We start from the raw sequence: 20,681 nt of genomic DNA on the forward strand, positions 1-20,681 counted from the left end.
ATTTGAACATTAAATTGAGTTAGTTTTTGGCTTTCTAATGTAAGAATTTCTGATCTGTTGTAACGTCCCAATATTACACCTTAAGTGATAATGAGCTCTCCTCCGCTGGAATGTTCAGACAGGTTTGGGGAGGAGCTTTATATCATATACTACATCATTCTAGAATGATACTATTAGTTCCTAGGTTTTGTAAGCACGAGGATCTGTATTTAGCATCAAATATTTCTCACAACTTTTCATGTGATAGTGTTTGTATTTTTACTATTCAAGTGAAATAAGCGAAACATACTGAGTTATTACTGTGGAAAATATGAGTTACAGCTACAACATACTGAGTTTTTACTGTGTTGTATGTGTTTTACAATAACTCTACAATAAACTTTAGTACAGTAAACTCTTTGTAATAAACTCTGTGAGGCAGATGAGCAAACTGAGGCTTCTAGAACTTAAAAGCATTGGACTAGTGCTACAGAATTTATGGAAGACAGTGTAAGCTTTAAAATATTTTTTAAAAACCTAATTCTCATACAAATAAATAGTAAATGTGTGCCAAAATGTTATTTAACTTATCATTGAGGAAATTAAAAAAAAAAACAAGGTTTTTTAGAAGATATCAGAAACTGATTATATTGTATAGAATCCATGAAAGAAAGAATGCTGGGATAAAAGTGCTAAATCAGATATAAAAATTTTATTGCTTTAATTCCATGAGGACAATAAAAATATAATCTTGGAGTTATCCTCTCTCCCAGACAGGACTCTGTTTTATCTTTATTGAGCAGGGAACAGCCTCCAGTACCAAGTTTCATGTGTCGAATGTTGCTGTTGTTTAGTCGCTAAGTCATGACTGACTCTTTTGTGACCCCATGGACTCCTCTGTCCATAGGATTTTCCAGGCAAGAGTACTGGAGTGGGTTGCCATTCCCTTCTGCAGGGGATTTTCCTAACCTAGGGATCGAACCTATTGCATTGGCAGGCGGGGGCTTTACCACTGAGCCATCAGGCAAGCCCAAATGTGTAGACTACTTATTGAGAAATGTTTGTGGGATCAACATCTATGGAAGAGAGGATAAGAAATCATGAATGAGCAGAAGGAGAAGCTGAGTTGTGACCCTGTCCCAGCAGATCCAAATCTGTTTTCTTAAGCTGGGAGGAAGGTATTAAACTTTTTTATACTTTTCTTTACATAATTTCACCAGTCATGAGCATGAGAAGCTGGTTACTCTTGGGAGGAGGCATGACCTTGAGAAAGCCAGTTTTCTTCAGTGAGGCAATCCCCAAAGAGGACTGACAACTGAGGATTGTCTTTTGGTAGTATTTCTGGTAGTTGGGGGACTATGACCTTCATTTCCGGAGAAGGCAATGGCACCCCACTCCAGTACTCTTGCCTGGAAAATCCCATGGATGGAGGAGCCTGGTAAGCTGTGGTCCATGGGGTCATTAAGAGTCAGACATGACTGAGCGACTTCACTTTCACTTTTGACTTTCATACATTGGAGAAGGCAATGGCAACCCACTCCAGTGTTCTTGCCTGGAGAATCTCAGGGACGGAGGAGCCTGGTGGGCTGCCGTCTATGGGGTCGCACAGAGTCGGACACGATTGAAGTGACTTAGCAGCAGCAGACCTTCATTTCAGGAGGGAGATCTTGAGGAATAACTTTCTCAATCTACCATAAATAAAAATAAGTTGTATCTTAGTATTCTACTCATTGAAGTCTAAATTTAAAATATTGTTAAATGTCTGGACCTTAATCAGAAGTAAACAGTAAGTCCAACAAACTTAACACTTCTCTAGGTCCCAGAGAGTCACAATGGTTTTGTCAGATAATCATTAGCATAACAACTAAGAATATGCAACTATCTTTTGCATCATTAAAAAATTTTTTTGGCATTTTATTTCTTTTTTATTTTTTAAATTATTAACATATGATACTACATTTACAGGAGACTTGGAATATACAGAGCAAAGTTATGTATAATTACTCTGTATATTACAAGTATTTTTTGAAGCAGATATATTAAGATTTTTAGTTGGAGTTGGGCTTCCCTGACAGCTCAGTTGGTAAAGAATCTGCCTGCAATGTAGGAGACCACAATTTGATTCCTAGGTTGGGAAGAACCCCTAGAGAAGAGATAGACTACCCACTCCAGTATTCTTGGACTTCCCTTGTGGCTCAGCTAGTAAAGAATCCTTCTACAATTCCAGAGACCTGGGTTCAATCCCTGGATTGGGAAGATCCCCTGGAGAAGGGAAAGACTACCTACTTCAGTATTCTGGCCTGGAGAATTCCAAGGACTGTATAGTTCTAGGAGTCACAAAGAATTGGACATGACTAAGCAACTTTCACTTTCAATATCAAACTCTCAAAAATTAATAGAATGGATAGGCAGAAAAGTAAGATATAATAGATCTGAAAAGTGCTATGAACCAATTCAACATTATTAAGATTTATACAATTTTTACACAACAGCAGGATACAAATTCTTTTCAAATTCCCATAGACTGTAAACCAGGAGACACTGGAACATATCCGGGCATGTAAAATAAGGCACAATGATTTCATGGTCTAAAGGTCCTGAAATCATACAGAGTTTGTTCTCTTATTATTGTGGCACTCTGTTAGAAATCAATATCAAAAGATATTTGAAAATAACCCAAATATTTTCAAGGGCATTGTGACATTTACCAAGAGCGATCTTTGATTTAGCTATTGAAAGCTTCATTAAAGTTAAAAGACTGAAAAAACACAGAGGGTTATTGCAGAGAAGAAAGCATTTAAATGATAAATTAATATCAAAATGAGAAAGTAGTATCAAAGATACCTTAAAAGCCCCATGTATTTGGAAATTAAATGTCCACTTTTAAATGATACATGTGTCTAAGAAGCCATAACAAGGAAAATTAGAAAATATTTGTAACAATAAAAATGAAAAGAGAATTTATTAGAATTAGTTTCATGAAGCTGAAGCTGCTCAATGCAACTAAATACAATATGGAATTTTGAATAAGATATGAAAACAAATAATGGACACTAGCATAAAATTTTATGAAATTTAAACAAAATTTGTAGTTAATAATACTGTATGTTAATATCCTTTTATTTTTTTACAACATAGTATTTCTTTATAGTTTCGGAATTGGATTAGAAGTTTCAAGCCTCATTCAATTTTTTTTTTAAATCATTAAGGTAATAAGCTTTCTAGACTCTTAGCAGTAATACTAGTGCATCATTTAATTTTTTTCTTAACAATAGTAGGGAGATATGACTCCAAAGAAAGCTCTCATGAATTAAGACAATATCATGAAGTAGTTAAGAATTGAACATCTTGAACTCATAATTTTTAAGATATTAGCACAGATGAACTCAAGATGTACTATTGCTTCAAACTATGGACATTTCTTGGTAAAATATGAATATGAGATACTTTTCCCAGGGATTTGCAAACCACAGATTGCAAATAAAAGAATCAGATAATTTTAGGACAATTTCTACCTTACGGATTTTGATGTGCTTGTCTTCCTCAGAGAAAGAGCACACTATGGATATTCACTTTTTTTTTTCCTTTTAAATTAATTTATTTATTTTAATTGGCTACTAATTACAATATTGTGGTGGTTTTCACCACACATTGACATGAATCAGCCATTGGTGTACATGTGTCTCCCTGTCCTGATCCCCCCTCCCACTCCATCCCTCATCCCTCTGGGTTGTCCCAGAGTACCGGCTTTGAGTGCTCTGCTTCATGCATTGAAAGAACAGCAAGCAAAACCTCTTTCCTAAATGAACTTTTTTTTCCCTCACTGCTGCTGCTGCTGCTGCTAAGTCGCTTCAGTAGTGTCCAACTCTGTGCGACCCCATTGACGGCAACCCACCAGGCTTCCCTGTCCCTGGGATTCTCCAGGCAAGAACACTGGAGTGGGTTGCCATTTCCTTCTCCAATGCATGAAAGTGAAAAGTGAAAGTGAAGTCACTCAGTCGTGTCCGACTCTAGCGACCCCATGGACTGCAGCCCACCAGGCTCCTCCATCCATGGGATTTTCCAGGCAAAAGTACTGGAGTGGGGTGCCATTGCTTTCTCCTCACTAGTGATGGAAATTCTTTTAACAAGAACAAAATCTTGCATGTCATTACTAGTGTTAATGCCTAAATTTAAATGACCTTATGAGCAGCAACATTATGAAATGGACATTATTATTGCTGACCATGAATTTTAGAAATTCTCTCCTTGCTGGCCTACTTTGAAGTAAGATGTGGCTTGTGACTCGATTTGGTCAATAAAATATGAGTTTAGTTATCATTTCCAGGCAGAAGCATTTATAAGCTGGTACATGATTTTCTCTGGTCTGTTTCCCAGTTGCAACAATTGGAGAAGCATGCATAGATGGGGAGGTGCCATCAGTGTTTGAAGAGGGCTGGAATGCAGAACCACCACATGGAGGCTGGCTGCCCTGGAGAGCTGCCCAAACCCTGCAGCAGACTTTGTGGGACTGAGAGAAACTATGTCAAGTCACTGAGATTTTTGCCTTTATGACCTTAGTATAACTGAGCTTAATTTACTAATAGAAATGAAGACTTCTATGTATGCTAAGGTGTGACTGACTCAGATCATCTCCTTTCCTTTCAGCAGTTTTTGGCAGAAAGGAATGGTAAAGAGAAGCCAGGAAGGCATTTTTGAGGATACTCAGTCAAGAGCATGTGATGGATGTGAAAGGTGGACCATAAAGAAATCTGAGCACCAATGAATTGATGCTTTTGAACTGTGGTGTTGGAGAAGACTTGGGAGTCCCTTCAACTGCAAAGAAATCCAACCAGTCAATCCTAAAGGAAATCAGTTCTGAATATTCACTGCTGAGCATACACACTGAGGAAACCAGAATTGAAAGAGACATGTGTACCCCAATGTTCATTGCAGCACTGTTTATAATAGCCAGGACATGGAAGCAACCTAGATGTCCATCAGCAGATGAATGGATAAGGAAGCTGTGGTACATATACACAATGGAGTATTACTCAGCCATTAAAAAGAATACATTTGAATCAGTTCTAATGAGGTGGATGAAACTGGAGCCTATTATACAGAGTGAAGTAAGCCAGAAAGAAAAACACCAATACAGAATACTAACACATATATATGGAATTTAGCAATAACCCTGTATACAAGACAGCAAAAGAGACACTGATGTATAGAACAGTCTTTTGGACTCTGTGGGAGAGGGAAAGGGTGGGATGATTTGGGAGAATGGCATTGAAACATGTATAATATCATATGTGAAACGAGTTGCCAATCCAGGTTTGATGCACGATGCTGGATGCTTGGGGCTGGTGCACTGGGACGACCCAGAGGGATGGTATGGGGAGGGAGGAGGGAGGAGGGTTCAGGATGGGGAACACGTGTATACCTGTGGCAGATTCATGTTGATATATGGCAAAACCAATACAATATTGTAAAGTTAAAAAATAAAATAAAATAAAAACTAAAAAAAAAACCCAAACTGAATATTCATTGGAAGAACTAATGCTAAAGCTGAAGCTCCAGTATTTTAGCCACCTGATGTGAAGAACTGACTCATTGGAAAAGACCCTGATGCTAGGAAAGATAGAAGGCAGGAGGAGAAGGGGATGACAGAGCATGAGATGGTTGGATGACCTCACTGACTCAATGGACATGAGTCAGCAAGCTCTGGGAGTTGGTGATGGAAAGGGAAGCCTAGCAATTCTGCAGTCCATGGTGCTGCAGAGTCGGACATGACTGAGTGACTGAACTGAACTGAGTCAAGAGAAAGGAAACCGGTTGGTGCAACAAGGAAATATTTGTAACATTTTCACGTTTGTCCTGTGACAAACTTTCACGGATGCAGTTTATTAAAAGTATTTTTGTAGTTTATTGGCAGTATTAAACATACTTTTGTAGAAGTGTTTTTGTGATATTAAAAGTTTCCTTCTCTTTCCTTCTTTCTTCCTCCTCCTTCCCTTCCTTACTTTAAGATTTGATATCAGAGGAACTAGAGCAGAGAAACCTTGAAGCCTGAGTAGAAAGTCTCAAAAATTATATAAAGACTTTCTTACAGTTTACAGAATATTATGAGATTTTGAATATACATATCATATTTCAACCTGTGACTATTGAAAAGTGGTTTACCATTCAGAAGTCCTTCCAAGTACAAGCAGCACATATCTAGGCCACTGAAAGTTTTATTAGTTACTACCTCCACTACTGCGAAAGTACATGTAAAATGTAAGTCACAATCTATATAGTTTCTAAAAATGTAACCTTCATTTTTTATTAGAGTCATACAGGCTTATAACAAGATCACAACCACAGTCCTATATTCACTCTACCGTTCCCGTCTCTAACTTCTACTTTCAAGAGTCAAATACACTTCACTCTTTTAACAATTTTTTACAATATTTACCTTTAAATTTCATTTATTGCTTATAGTTCTCTTTTTCTATTTTTATTCTATATAGTATATTGAGTTACAACTAAGAATGAAGAGTAACCTCCATTACATTGGTAATTGCCCCAATTACCATCCCCTTATACACACCACCCTCCCCTAATTTTAAATATTATAATTTAAGCAAAATCAATATTCATGGATAATACTGTGACTATACATATTCACAACTAAGCTATGTAGTATATTATGAGACATTCTATTTTGTGTATAAGTTTTCTTTTCTCTGGATGTTATAATTATCTCTCAGTTTTTTAAGTTTAGTTTTCTAATTGCTGCTGCTGCTGCTGCTTAATCACTTCAGTTGTGTCCGATTCTGTGTGACCCCATGGACTGTAGCCTGCCAAGCTTCTCTGTCCATGAAATTCTCCAGGCAAGAATACTAAGGTGGGTTGCCATGCCCTCCTCCAGGGGATCTTCCTAACAAAGGACTGAACCTGGGCCTCCTGCCTTGCAGCAGATTCTTTACCACTGAGACACAAGGAAGCCCCAGCTTTCTAATTACTTAGCTCTAAGTCAATGCTCTGACAAAATTATAAAACTATAAAAATCCCAATGATACATTCAAACACATTTGCTGGTTTCATTTTTAGTTCTTGACACAGTCCTCCTGGAGTCCTCTATCTTCTGAAATTATTATGACCATTTGCTCTCTAGGCCTGCTGCCTAGATGTCAAAGTGCAATCTTCCTTCACTATGAATCTGCATGCCTTCGGCAATCATGAATATGCTTGAAAAGAATAAAAATTGGAAAAGCCTCATCAAAGAAATAGAAACTCTCAACAAAGAAACAGAAGGTATAAAGAAGAAGTCAGTGGAAATTTTAGACTGGAAAAGTGCATAACCAAGATAAAAAAATTCATTGGATGGACTGAAGAGTGGAATGGATGGGACAGAGGAAGGAATCAGTGAACTAGAAGATAAAACAATAGAAATAACCCAATTTGACTAATAGACAAAAAAATGACTGAAAAAATACGAACAGAGTCTGCTTTGGGTCCCTGTGGGGTGATAATAAAAGAGCTAACATTCATATCATCAGATTCCCAGAAGAGAGTAAGCAATGAGGCCCTGAAGGAGTACTCAAAGTAATAGTGACTGAAAACTTCTTGAATTTAGCAAGAGGAAAACCCCCCACAGATTCAAGAAACCTAGTGACCTCAAACAGGGTAGGTCCAAATAAATCCATGCCAAGACATCACAATTAAACATCTGAAAATTAAAGACAAAAGAAAAAATTGAAAGCAGAGAGGAAAATGACATCTTACCTAAAAAGGGAAAAGCAGTTCCAACAACAGTGGACTTTTCATCAGAAATAATGGAGGCCAGAGGGATTGGCAAAATATTTTTCCATTGCTGAAAGGAAATGATTATCAACTGGAATCTTTTACTCAGTGAAAATATTTGTCAGTAATGAAAAGGAAATCAAGGCATTCTCAGAGGAAAGAAAACCAAGAAATCTGTTATCAGCAGACCTAACCCAAAAGAATGGTTAAAGGAAATTTTTTAGACAGAAATCAATAAAATTAAAAACAGAAAACAATAGACAAATCAGTGAGACTGGTCCTTTGAAAAGATTAACAAAATTGACAAGCCTCTAGGAAGATTGACAAAGGAAAGAAACTGTGGACACACATACAGTATCAGTAGACTCTGCAAACATCGAAAGGAAAATAATGGCCACACATACAGTATCAGTAAAGAGATGCTGCAAATATCGAAAGGAAAATAATGGAATGCCACAAGCAACTTTATGCACACAAGCTTGACAATTTTTAGAAAATGGGTCAATTCTTTGAAAAACTCGAACTACCACAACTCACTCAATATGACTCAATATGAAGTAGCCAATTTGAATAGCCCTATAAATATTAAGCAAATTGAATGTGTAACTTAAACACTGCTCACAGAACTCTCCAAGCCTACATAGGTACTCTGGAGAATTTCATCAAATATTTAAAGGAGAACTAACAGCAATTTTACACAATCTCTTCCATAAAATGGAAGAAAGAATATGTCCCAACTTATTCTGTGAAGCTTGCTATAGAGATACAGTAATCAAAACTGTGTAATGTTAGCATTGAGATAAATACAGATCGACGGAACAGAATAGAGAACCCAGAAGTAGAACTAACATACACAACAGATTTTTTACAAAGGTGCAAAAGCAATTAAATGGAGGAAAGGAACTTTTCAGCAAATGGCCCTGGAGCAGTTAAACATCCAGAGTGGAAGAACCCAAGAACAGAAACTCAATCTACTTCTCATAACTTACAGGAAAATTTAACTGGAAGGGTGTCACAGACTTAACTGCATTATGTAAAACTATAAAACTTCAAGAAAAAAACAGAAAAGAAAATCTTCCAGATTTAGGGCTAAGGGAAATATTCTTAGACTTAACACCAAAAGAATAATCCATTAAAAGTAATGTTGATAAATCAGACTTCATTTAAAAAATTGCTTTTTGAAAGATCCTGGTAAAAGATTGGGGCTTCCCAGATTGCTCAGTGGAAAGAATTTGCCTGCAGTACAGAAGACGCAAGAGACACAGGCTCGATCACTGAGTGGGGAAGATCCCCTGGAGGAGGAAATAGCAACCCACTCCAGTATTCTTGCCTGAAGAATCCCATGGACAGGGGAGCCTGGCAAGCTACAGTCTATGGGGTCGAAAGAGCAGGACAAGACTGAGCGACTGAACATGCACACACAAGAGATTGAGATAAGAAGCTACTCACTGGAGGAAAATATTTACAAACCATCTCTCTGAGAAAGAACTTGTATCTCACTATGTAAAAACTCTCAAAACTTAACTGTAAAGTTAGAAACAATTCAACAGAAAATAAGCAAAGGTATAAACAGACATTTGACTGTTGAGAAGATACAGTTGTCAAATAAGCACATAAAAAAAATATTCAACATCATTAGCTAATGAGATAGCACCACACACCTAACAGAATGATTAAAATAAGAAGTAGTAACATCACCAAATGTTGGTGAGGATATGGGAAAATTGAATTACTCATACACTGCTAGTGGGAATGTAAAATGTTATAGTCATTCTGGAAATATTTTTGCAGTTTCTTAAAAACTAAATGTGCAATTTTTGATCCAGCAATTACACTCATAGGTATTTATCATAAAGAAATTAAGTGTTGTGTTTACATAAAAACCTAAACATAAATATTTATAGCCCCTCCCCAAAGGAAACAACGCAGATGTCTTTCAATGGATGATTAAACAGTTATATGTCCGTACAACAGAACAATAAAAAAGGAATAAACTATTGATGTATGCCATAACCTGGATGGATCATCAGAAAATTATAGTCATTTAGAAAAGCCAATCCAAAAGTTTACATGATATGCAATTCCTTTTATATAAGATTCTTGAAAAAACAAGACCATAGAAATGGAGAACCGATAAGTGCTTCCCAGAGATTAAGGAGGTGTGGATGGGAGGGAAGTACGTTCAGCTTTAAAAGTTAAATATGAAGGATCTTTTTGGGATAGAAATGTTCTGTATCTTGATTGCATCAATGCCAGTATTCTGGTTGTGCTATTGTACTATAGTTATACAAGATTACCACTGAGTAATCTTGAATAAAACTCAGTAAAACTGAGTAAATGTACAGAGGTAGCTTTGAATTATTTTACAACTGCATGTGAACCAACAATTATCTCAAAATACAACATTTAACTTAAAGTACTATGGCATAATATGAAAAAATAGAATTTTGAAATATTTGGTAATTGACAGATAGACCAATAAATGCATATTATATTTGTATATGTATATTTAGTGAACATATTTATACATATTGCAATGTACATATATTAGTGTGTATATGAAAAAACCCATGAATTTACTATTTGGACACTTACAAAAGCATTGCCAACCCATGATACACACACATACACATACACACACACACACACATAGCGAATTGATATTTGAAGATTCAGCATTCACAGTTTACACTAGGATTTAAGAACTCCAGGGAATATAATGTGGACAGTGTTAGTCATTCAGTCGTGTCTGACTCTTTGTGACCTGGTAGACTGAAGCCTTGGAGAAGGCAATGGCACCCCACTCCAGTACTCTTGCCTGGAAAATCCCATGGACAGAGGAGCCTGGTAGGCTGCAGTCCATGGGGTCGCTAAGAGTCAGACACGACTGAGTGACTTCACTCTGACTTTTCACTTTCATGCATTGGAGAAGGAAATGGCAACCCACTCCAGTGTTCTTGCCTGGAGAATCCCATGGACAGAGGAGCCTGGTGGGCTGCCGTCTATGGGGTCGCACAGAGTAGGACACGACTGAAGTGACTTAGCAGCAGCAGACTGAAGCCTGCCAGGCTCCTCTGTCCACGGAGTTCTCCAGGCAAGAATACTGGAGTGGGATGCCATTTCCTTCACCAGTGGATCTTCTTGACCCAGGGATTGAACCCGAATCTCCTGCATTGCAGGCAGGTTATTTATCTTCTGAGCCACCAGAGAAGCCCATCCAGGGCATGTAGGAACTTATAATTTTGCCAATTAATGGATTTTATTGGCATATTGCAGTTCTAGTGTGTGTTAGCAAGTTGTTTACCTAAGCAGGGGGCAACTGCAACACCATTTTATGCTTTACTTTTCATTCCCTATTCTTTATATTATCCCTCATGCTATAAACTTTTTTTTTTCCTGAAAAATAGCCATTAAGTAAGAGAAAGATACTAATAAAAATGTAGTTAAATTCAGTGTTAGATGTGCAGGGAAAAGACAAAGTGCTAATAAAGGAGCAAATCATTTATAACATAATTTTGTGTTTTTAAAATTTGAGGGATTCATCAAGGCATTGATATACATCCCTCGAGAATGTCGATGGCTCACAAATGCATATAAAATACATATTAAAATTTCACTAAATAAATTTAAGAATAAAGTAAGCAATTTTAATAGCAGAACAGAGTACATAAGGATTTTTGTTAAATTCATAAGGATTCTTACAATATAACTAAGGATGAGCCAATGACATTGAAGTCATATGAACACATAGTCATTTTTAAAACAGTGTTCTAATGCTGTGGTTGTAGTTAGAGGAGGCAGAGTTGTATCAGTAAATATTATTATTATTATTTGGTATCAGTAATTAGCACTAGTAAAAATACTCAATATCCTTTTCTGTCCTTTAAGTTGAGACTTTTTCAGCGTGCTTTAAACAATCATCCAAATGATAAAAGAAAAATACTACACATTATTATATTTTCTTTTTTAGTGCATTTAGTATTGCTTCCCTCTTCAAACATCTATAGCTTCCAGTTTCACTGAATTTTGCCATTATAAATAAAACATTTGGAAAATGATTTTTTCAGAATGATTTTTTTCTTGCATGAAAGTTTTAAGTTAAAATTTACTCCACTTTTATCACCTCACATGAAACTTACAGTTCAATAATTTTGTTTCACATGAGTTTTTAATAGCTGACCATGGTGCTTGAGGGAATGCTGACATCAGCTATAAAATGTTTGTGGGCAAATCAACATAGTCTTACAGATCATATATAAATCATGTAACATGTATACTTAACTTTGACAGAACTTTGGCATAACTTTTAAATTCTCATTATCTGAGGACATATGAAATTGGGGAAAACATAAGAATTATTTCTGGAACTTTCCAGTTCCCTCGGAAAATAACTGAGTGCTAATATACTTAGGATTCCAGAGTAAATTTTCCCCACCACAATCAACATTTTACAATGTCTGTAAGTGGTAATTCCTTTTCCTCAAAGTTTCTTTAACTTTATACTTAAGCAGACAAGTATTAGAGTTTTTGAGTGGTAATTCCTTTTTCTCAAAGTTTCTTTAACTTTATACTTAATAAGGCAAGTATTAGAGTTTTTGAGGAGAGTTAGAGAAGGGGGGGCGAGCATTAGTTATGCAGCCTATACATTTATTTTACATACATTGTTTAAGCCTCAGAGAACTGGGCTGGAAATTTTAATCATTTATTTTGCAGAAACAGAGATCTTACAAAAACTTTTAAACTAATAAATTTGATAAATTAGCCTTTATAATATCCACTGTATAGTAGAATGGATAAACTACTGTATTTGGAGTTAAAAACATACACATATATTTTAGATTTAAGTTTTGGCTCTAGGCAATGTTCTTATGCTCAGACAAAAATGGAAAATCTTGTTCGTTGCAAAGCAGAAAGAGACAGATCTTTCCTAAATAGCCCAGGGACATGCATGTTTATAAATATTTAATATTGCTGTTATGTCAATATAGCTAGGAGATATTTTTAGTTTCATTCGTTTCTCTCTATAGATGATCAAGCTTTTTAAGTATATTAGCCTGTTTTACTCCTTCTGTCTGCTAAATTTATCAGTTCTTGTGAAAACTATTTGATACTTGTTTCCTTATATATTGGGTTTTTGTGAGTTGCACATAGGTTCACAATAGTTATGTCATCAAGTAATGTACATATTTATACATAATGCTTTTAACTCTGAATTCTGTTTGCTCTAATGGTACTACTTTTACTATATTATCTTTCTCTTGGTTAGTATCATTTTCCATTCCTCCATTTTAAAACTTCCTATGTGGCAGATGGTGACTGCAGCCATGAAATTAAAAGACGCTTACTCCTTGGAAGAAAAGTTATGACCAACCTAGACAGCATATTGAAAAGCAGAGACATTACTTTGCCAACAAAGGTCCGTCTAGTCAAGGCTATGGGTTTTCCAGTGGTCATGTATGGATGTGAGAGTTGGACTGTGAAGAAAGCTGAGTGCTGAAGAATTGATGCTTTTGAACTGTGGTGTTGGAGAAGACTCTTGAGAGTCCCTTGGACTGCAAAGAGATCCAACCAGTCCATTCTGAAGGAGATCAGCCCTGGGATTTCTTTGGAAGGAATGATGCTAAAGCTGAATCTCCAGTACTTTGGCCACCTCATGTGAAGAGTTGACTCATTGGAAAAGACCCTGATGCTGTGAGGGACTGGGGGCAGGAGGAGAAGGGGACGACAGAGGATGAGATGGCTGGATGGCATCACTGACTCGATGGACGTGAGTCTGAGTGAACTCTGGGAGTTGGTGATGGACAGGGAGGCCTGGCGTGCTGCGATTCATGGGGTCTCAAAGAGTCGGACACCACTGAGCGACTGAACTGAACTGAACTGATGCCATTAAGTTCTAAACTTGAACTTGTAAATAGCTGAATTTTGTTTCTTTCTACTCAAGTTGAGAATATCTGCCTTTTAAATAGGTTTATCTTCCTTATATTTATAATGATTACATTTCTATCATTTTATTTCTTTATCATGTAAGTCCTTCACTTTGGACTCATTCCTTCTTTGCATAACATCTTTATTCTGCCCTTTCTAATACTGGCTTCAAAGTTATACTTTCTGTTCTATATATTTGAGTCAGTTTCTCAACGACAGTACAAACAACTTGTTGGGCTGTGTGATTCTTTGCTGTGAGAGCCTGTCCTGTGCATTGTAGGATGCTTCTGAACAGCATGACTGACCTCTACCTTCTTCTAGAGTTTGGGCAACCAAACGTGTCTCCAGCCATTGCCAAATATCCCACAGGGGGGAAACTCACTCCCATTTGAGGACCACTGTTTTAAAGGTTATCTGTCAATTGTCATGTGTACATATATCTTAACAAAGCTTAATGTTGCTCTGTATCTTCTGCCCAGAGATGAGGACCTTAAAATGCTGTATTTGAACCCCTCCCTTGTAGATTCAATTTCCCTTCTGGTAAAGTACTTTCTTCTGAAATGACACTCTCTGTACTCACTGGGTTTGTATCTGAAAAATATGTTTATTTTAGCTTCACTTTTAAATGACAGTTGAGATTGGTTTAGAAGGATGATGTTACTTTTCCTCAGCAATTAGGAGATATTACTCCAATTTTGTTTGGCATGTATCATTGCTCATGAGAAGTCTGCTGATCATTACTTGTAAATGATTTGTATTCTCTAAGTTTTTATTATTTCTCATCATCTTTGATGTTCTGTAGCTTCCTTATGATATTTTATTCTATTTGTGGATTTGTTTTTAAATTATCCTACTTAGGATTTAAGAAGTGTTTTTAATCTGAGTATTCACTCTTTCCTCAACTCTGGAAAAATTTCCAACATCATCTCATCAAATATTGCTTTCCCCTCATTTATGGATTTTCTCCCAGAACTGCAGTAGAAATAAGTTGGATATCTTACTCTTTGCATCTCAACTTTCACATCCCTTTGACTGTGTTTTAGTATCAGTGATTTCTTTATATTTATCTATCATTTTATCAATTTTTCTTTGGTACTGTCCAACATAGCTGCTCACACATCTGAGTTTTTAATGTTAATAAACTACATTATTTAATTCTAGAATTTACATTTTCATTCTTTATATCTGACTCCTCTCTTTTCCCCACAATGTTTATTCTTGAATTTTGGTTATATTATTTTCATCTCTGAAAATTGTAAACCTGCTTTTTAATATCTAAGATTTGCATAAAGGTATTGATGAGATGTGAATTTTCCCATTTTTATAGCTGCCGTTTCAGATTTTGGCAGTCTATTTTGTTTGAGTATGCTGAAATTTCTACAAATGGGCTCCTTGTCAGTGGCAGTTATTTTTTGTATGGAGGATCGAGTGGCCTAAGATGTCGGAGTGTCCTTTTAGTTATTAGATAAATGTCTTGGCTTTTTGCTTCTTCAAAAATCATGTCCACAAGCTTGTGTTTTCTCTTTTTCTCAGTTACAATTATTCTTTCTGTGACCCACAGAGATTAGCTGCCCTCTGCCATATCCTAAGGCTATCAGGTACTCTCTCTTCCTTTAAGACAGATAAGACAACTCATTCAGATTCTTTTCTTAGGAACCTTAGTTCCATCTCTCAGACACCAAGCCCAAGGCCATCAGGAGCATCTTGGTGAAACTGTGTTAAAAATCCAGTCATTTAGACAGATGTTCAATCTAGATATGCTATGGGACGCTGCAGTTCTCAGTCACTCTTTGTTTAAGTTTCCTCTTATTTTCTGGCACCAGGGAGTGATCATTTTTTTACTTTGGGGCTTGGGTTTGAATTTAGATTTTATTGGTTATATTTTATCAATATAATGTTAATATATAATTTCCATGTTAGAAGTTTTCCACTTCAGTTGAGTTTTCTGTATTGACTAGAACTCATTTAATTTTCTAATGTATCAATATTTCTTACTACTACTTTTGCTTCTATATCTTTAATTTTTTAAAAAAGAAACCATTATTTTATCCAATTTTACTTAGATCTTACTCTGTTCTCTCCTTGAAGCCTTCTACATCTGATTCATAGAAACTGCCTCTTTTCATGTCCTACTGAGAATACAAAGCCTATTTTGAAAAACCCCAGCTAGTTCATACAGTTCCACATAGTTCATACACTTTTCAGATGTCTGCACTTAATTTTTGCTTTAGGATGAAGTTCTTTCCTCTTTCATCTCCAGTACATTTTTTGTAAGTTCTACACTTTTTCTGGTTGACCTTCTAAATCCAGCCTCTACCCTCCTTCACCCGGTGGGCACTTGCTGTGAAACCAATATGTATGGACTCCATCCACAGACTGGAGAGTCTTCTGGCTTCCAGTTGAGTTCAACCAGAGGAGCATCAGTAGGCAAAGAGAGGACAGAGAGAGATTAAGGTTGGAACACTTATTTCCCTATCTTAATTCCTTCCAGGTTATTGACTTGGCACAGCACCCATGAGGGACCCTAGCATTGTAGCTACCTTCTCGAGATTCCAAGACCTGTTACCTGACTTTATCCCTTCAGACTTGGTGTAGAATTGGCTACATGTGGTTGCTGCCTGGGAATCTGCACCATCCTTCCTTGTATCTCTACACCCTGCCCACACCTTGGTAGAACAATCCTTTTATTGAATTCTTTTCTTGTCTTAGTTTTTGTTTGTTATTTTCTGAGTCTTGATTTTAAAAGTTTAACTTCAGATTTTTGCTATTTTTTTTCTCATTCTTTATAGGGAGATGATCTATCGAGAGCAGGCAAAATACATGTGGCGTTTCCTTGGCCAGAGTCTTAAAATATGTTAGTCAGTTCTGTTTTCCATGTTTATAGCTTGAGTTTATTGTGTTCATATTATATGGCTTTGTTAGGCTCAAATAAGAATTTATCCTCTCCCATTGCCTAGCTCTCCAACATTCTTTTCTGTACTGCTTCATGCCAGCTGTGACTCTCCTATTTCACTAGCCAAGCTGCATTCTCCGTAGGAAGGGAATAGAATAACACTTCCTGGCATACATAATTCAGAAAAGGCTCTCTCTATATTTGTTTGTCATGAAAATGATCACTCAAGGGCTACTTCATCTAACAGAAGGGTTAAATCAAAGAAGAAGACTCCAAGCTGAAAAGGTTTAACTGGAAAAAGACATGCAGAAGCATTCTGCTTTCTCTGGGCCAAGTACCTCTTGTCAGACTAGCCCTTCTGGGATTGATAAAAACTATCAATTCTTGAAAAACACAAATAAAACTACTACTTGATAGCACTGAAGAGTAATAGAAACGTGTGGAAATTGGAGAAGAGATGATACTTGGAAGAAGGGAAAGGATTCTGGTGTTTCCTGTTTATAAAACATTTCTCCTCCACCTCCAAGGATTGCTAAAACTGATGGAAAATGCACAGTGTTACTTACTTGAAGAAGCAGAATACAGGATTCAGTGGGCAATTGCAACCACTGAAATATGAGGAGGAAAAACACCAGAAAAGGAGAAAGTTAGAAAGAAGAAGCCTCAGATTCTGTGTGTAACTCTGACCAAATCTCTGGAAGCTCAGCTAAAGCTGATAGACCTCAACAGAGATTTGAGAGGCTACCCACAGCAGGGAAACAGAGTTTGGTACTTTGCCTTCAACCAAATAAACTGCTTGCTGTAAAAAAAAAAAAAAATTTGCAAGTATTTCCTTACTGAACTTATCAGTCCAGGGCAAAGCTTATCTGTGTAGGGAGGGTTTCCTTCCCTTCAGTTCTGTTTCTTTCCCATTTTTGTTCCCCCACTTTCTATCTCCCACCCTCTGCCAACTCCTTGAGATGTTTTCTTAAACCTCCATTCATCCTTCTACAAACCAGACAGAATCTCCTATTCCTTCTGCTACCTTGTTTTTCAGTCATTACTTGCAAGGAACAAAAACACACTGAAAATAGTTCATCAATAAAAAAGAAGTTATTCAAAGTGAATAACCATTCAAAGCATAGAAATTCAAGACAGCTGAAAGAGGTGGACTTCTTGCAGAGGAAGCTGGGCCTAGTAACAAACTCATCAGGTCTAGAAAAAGGAAGATATTTCTCTTTCTAAAGTTACATTACTCTTTTGTCATTGCTTGTTTCTGCATCCAATATTGAAATCCTAACTACAGGTCTCCACCCATAAGTCTACATGACTACTTGGCCTCCACTCCCAAAATGACTCATTCTTTGAGTTCAAATTGCAGGAAAAACCAAAAAGCAAAACCAAGAAAGCTGCTTTTTGTATTGGCTGACTTTGAGTTCTGTTGCTAATTACCGGTCCCATCAGCAGTGGCTGGTGAGATAACATGCATGATACATTTGTTGAAGGGAAATGGGAAGATGGGTTACATCACCCCCAAAGGAGTCCTCTGGGATGCAGAAGACTATCTTAGAAGAAGGCATGCAAATGGTGTTGTCAAATATAATGCAACCTTTGAAATCAATAATTTGTGATACCTTGGTATAGCACTTAATAACAATAATTATTTTCACCATGGGGACACTGCCAGGGTACTTGTTAAGCCAAAAATATTTCTTTTGCTGTCCTCAAAAGCAGAGTTGCATAGATCAAGGAAGTGGTCATTTTGATTGTCAAGGACCTTAGGCCATATGTTTTTCCAAAATTCACATAGCATGGTTTGATGTATTATCTAATTTTTCAGACCAATAGTGGTAGATGTTATAGGCTAATGCATTCTCTATTTGTATTATTTTCCATCCAGGACCTCTAAATATTCTTTTGTCAATTATCATATATATAATCCTTTTTTAAAACTGAAAAAGTAAAGTGTTAACACCCAGTAAAAGACTCTATGGGAACATAGGAACTACATCAAAATGTTAACAATGGTTATCTCTTTGAGTGATTTTCTTTTATTTAAAAAATTCTAAAATATTCTATAACTAATTGTATTGCTTTAATAATAGAAAAATTAACTTCATAAAAGTTACGCATTCTGAGTGCACAGGGGTAAATATTTTTGTAAATGAGAACTGTGGGCATAAATAAGTGATTCAAGTCGTGTAAACATGTAAGTATGGTTGAGAAAAGCACAGAAGTAAAAACCAGGACAACTTAGAGTAAAGAGAGTGCCAGAAAATAGCAAATAACTTTAGAGCTACAAAAAAAAAAAAAAAAAAAAAGAAAAGAAAATAAAAAATAATGGTCAACATAAAAGACAATAAAGGAAAGCTAGCAGTAGACTTTGACATTTACCTTTAAATACATGCAGTAGAATCTTGAGTAAAAACTGCTATGACAACAAACATCCACTAAAAACTTCAGCTAAAAATTCTGAAAAGAATTTTTTCTTTTTTTGGCCTTTAAAAAAAAAAACTGCCAGTGGTCTGACTAGGAGATGACAAATGCAGACAAGATCCATGATAAGAATAAGAAAACATGAGGAAATAAATATACTTCAAATTTGGTCACTTAATCAGATCATTGATTAATTTATTTATCTTTTCTCTGCTGTAAGTCTAGAGACCAGAAGGAGGAAAATCAAAGTAATAGTAGAGAAGTGATTTCTAAGTGCTAGTCTTGAAGCAACTGGGGCTGCCATTGATCAAGATTTTATATTTTCAGGAGAGCGAGAAAAATGAGAACAAAATAGTAAACTTCATGTTAAGGTAAATTTATTAAATTTACATGAGATTATATCCTTAATATACTTTCATTGTTAAAATATCCTTTCTTCTATGAAATGACATAGATAGTGAATGGTGATTATTAATGTATTTCCAGCAAATGAAAGAGCTATAAATGCTATATTTTCCCAAATTTCCTGCATCTGTTAGATCCAAGAGTTACAGAATTACAGCTTTAAACCATCATCAATGTACACAGTCTTTAAAGACAATAGTTCAATTGAGCAAGGAGATACACATTCATAAATAGGAATAGTACCATGCATTATGTGGTCAGATGATATGGTGAGTGGCACAGATGTGGGCTGGTAGGACCAGGAAGGTCTCAGGTGGAGGTGAGTCTACCTTGTGATTTATACGCTGGGTGAGATGTTAAGTGATGATAGCAGAGAACAGAGCACTCTGGAAGAAGACAATGGGGAGACAAAGTTCAGAATACACAAGGCCTATGAACTGAGTAGACATATTTGTGGATATGGCAAAAAATAAGTTCAGATAGACAGGACTGATGAAGTTGAGAAAAATCATTCACTTCAAGATTGTGTTAGGTTTTTTTTTTTAATTAAGTAATGGCAATTGTTTGGCAGTATTAAAACAAAGTGAGTGACTGTTTAAAATTATTACTGTTAAAGTTTTTTTTCCTATGTCTTTGGTACTCTGATGTTTAAACTATGTATCTAGGTTTGAATTTATTATCATTTATTCAGTTCTTGACATGTTGATCTTCTTGAACCTTTAACAAATAATTTGAGGAAGTTCTCAGTAATTTGAATACTATCTTTTGCCATTTTCTCTAAATTTTCAATCTTTAGCTCCTAAGAGACATATATTAGAACACCTCATTCTGATTTGTATCTCTGAATATAACACCTGGACTTGCCAAAGGACTCCAATCAGTGCTCAAATGGATCTTGCTCTTTGAGAAGATGTTGCCCATCTGAGCAGTCTTGTCTTGATAACACTCAGCCCAAACCTGATATCTGATGTCTCAGGTCTGCTTTGTCTGCAGGTCTGGTGTCACCAACTTTCATGTTTTCTTTGGCTTCCCAATATTTCTCTACCATGGACCAGTGAATTGCTCTATGTCCAGGAGACAAAAGTGAGGCCACCTTTGAGGTGGGATGGGAGACCTCTTGGAGGTGTGAGGATGATGATCCAGTCCTGAGTCACTGCAGGCTCTAGGCTCACTCAGGGGATTGAATTCTTGGTCCTCTCCACCTTTAACATACTTTCTCCAGATAGCTTATGGCCTCATTCTTCAATTTTTTTCATTTTTATTCAAGTGCCATTCAATGAGATCTTTGATGAAAGCT

Source organism: Bubalus kerabau, chromosome 2 (genome assembly GCF_029407905.1).
Source record: "Bubalus kerabau isolate K-KA32 ecotype Philippines breed swamp buffalo chromosome 2, PCC_UOA_SB_1v2, whole genome shotgun sequence".
NCBI classification, from domain to species: Eukaryota; Metazoa; Chordata; class Mammalia; order Artiodactyla; family Bovidae; genus Bubalus; species Bubalus kerabau.